The 2122-nt window shown below is 36.9% G+C and overlaps 1 protein-coding gene across 4 annotated transcripts in view; it reads left to right on the top strand.

The window, feature by feature from the left end:
• Nucleotides 1–2122, top strand: part of Atad2b (ATPase family AAA domain containing 2B) — a 135180-nt gene that overhangs the window by 96400 nt on the left and 36658 nt on the right. The gene's annotated exons all lie outside the window — the stretch shown is intronic.

Genomic DNA, 2122 nt, shown 5'->3' with positions numbered 1-2122 from the left:
TCTATCTATCTATCTATCTATCTATCTATCTATCTATCTATCTATCTATCTATCTATCTATCTTTATTTTTGGTTTTTTGAGACAAAGTTTCTATATATAGCCCTGGCTGTCCTGGAACTTGCTCTGCAAGCTAGGCTAGTCTTGAACTCACAGAGATCCACTTTTCTCTGTCTCCTGAGTGCTGGCGTTAAAGTGGTGTACCGTGACTAGCACAAATTGATTATAAATTTTTAAAAATGATTTTAGTTTCTTGTGCATTGGTGTATGCCTACATGAGACTATTGGATCCGCTGCAACTGGAGTTACAGACAGTTGTAAACCACCATGTGGGTGTTGGGAATTGAACCTGTGTCCTCTGAAAGAGCAGCCAGTGCTCTTCACCACTGAGCTGCCTCTCTAGCTCTCTGCATACTGACAAACAGTAATTCATAAACTAAATTGGAGTGGCAAACAGTTAGTTTTAAGCTGTCTGACAGAAGTACCGGGAACTGAATTTGGGTCCTCTGTAAGAATAGCCTCCCACTCTTAACTGCGAAGCCATTTATCTGTTACAAACAGACTTTGATTATTTAGTATCTGATATAATATGAAGACTATTAATCATAATTTTTAGTTTATCATCATAGAGAGCATAGTTTTGCTGTATGTAGTAGTCAGAAAAAGCTAAGGTGCTAATTGATTATCCTTAATTAGTAGTTGAAACAGAAGTTTGTTAGCATTGAACATGAAATTTTAGCTTCTTTTTCTTTTGTATTACCTGTATTTTACACTTTTATGAAGCATGTAGGCATTCATAATGTATTCTTAATTTTAGAGATATTTTTGAGATGAAGATTATGTGAATTCTCTATATACTGATTGTAAAATTGTGGAATTAAAAATACTGTGTAATAAGTACTGTTGTAGTCATACATGGAAAAGGCTTTTGTCTATTTTATGAATGTATGGTATATATGTGTGTATGCTTATATGTATCCATCCATGTATCCCTCCCTCCCTTCTTCTCTTCCTCCCTGTATCCCTTACCCTCCTAAAAGTGAGCCACATTTCCTGGTTCTGTTTTGTTTTGTTTTGTTTTTGAGACAGGGTTTCTCTGTGTAGCCTTGGCTGTCCTGGACTTAATCTGTAGATCAGGCTGGCCTCCAACTCATAGAGATCCACCTGCCTCTGCCTCCCTGAGTGCTGGAATTACAAGTGTATGCCACCACGCCTGGCTGTTCTGCTCTATTTTTAAAAGAATTATTCCCATGGGATTTGTGTGTTGCTAGTAAAAATGATTGCCAGTTTTTAGAACCCCTTTATATTCTTTTAATGTTTCTATCTTCTAATCAAGTAGCCCAGAACAACATTAGAACTTATATTGATGTTAATTCTATATTATCTTAAGTACTTAGTGTGTATATATTTTATAATAGAGACGCTGTTTTACTAGAATACTGTGTTAGATGAATATGCTTACTTTTGAGGAAATTTGTTCAAGCGACTTATCTTTGAAATGTTTGGTCAAAAAATTTAGAAATCATAGCTCTATACTAAGAGAGGCTAATGGACTGTAGAACCTTACTTGGAGTCTTACTGCTGTTTAGTCAGAACATAGATTACCACTCAGGTTTCTCTGGCTCCAAAGACCATGTGCTAATAATAATTCTTTTACTTTATATGTATGGATGTTTTATCAGCACATATGCCTTTTTTGTGGTTGGTGTCTACAGAGCCAAGAAGAGGACCTCAGATCCCCTCGAACTTAAATTAAAATCAGTTGTGAGCTGCCATGTTGATGCTGGGAATTGAAATTGGGTCCTCTTAACCATTGAGCCATCTCTCCAGCTCCTCTGAACAGATGCCGTAGATGAAGTTTTCTGATGTAATGTTTAGGTGTGATGAGTGGTCAGGGAGATACCAAATTTTGTCTACATCAGTTAAGGCCATTGCTCATTTCCCACACACTTATTAAGGTGCCTGTTTGTTGCTGTGTGATGTCTTCATATGTCTGAATTTACTTAAGGCAGGTGCTGTCTGTTTTTTTTTACCCTTTTAACAACAATACGTAGTTAACTACCTAGTGTAGTTTCTGGTGTGTGTGTGTGTGTGTGTGTGTGTGTGTGTGTGTGTGTGTGTGTG

The sequence above is a fragment of the Psammomys obesus genome, unplaced genomic scaffold (assembly GCF_907164565.1).
Source record: "Psammomys obesus unplaced genomic scaffold, mPsaObe1.curated_primary_1811, whole genome shotgun sequence".
NCBI classification, from domain to species: Eukaryota; Metazoa; Chordata; class Mammalia; order Rodentia; family Muridae; genus Psammomys; species Psammomys obesus.
Note: the sequence above shows the minus strand (reverse complement) of the source record. Positions and strands in the feature narration are given on the sequence as shown.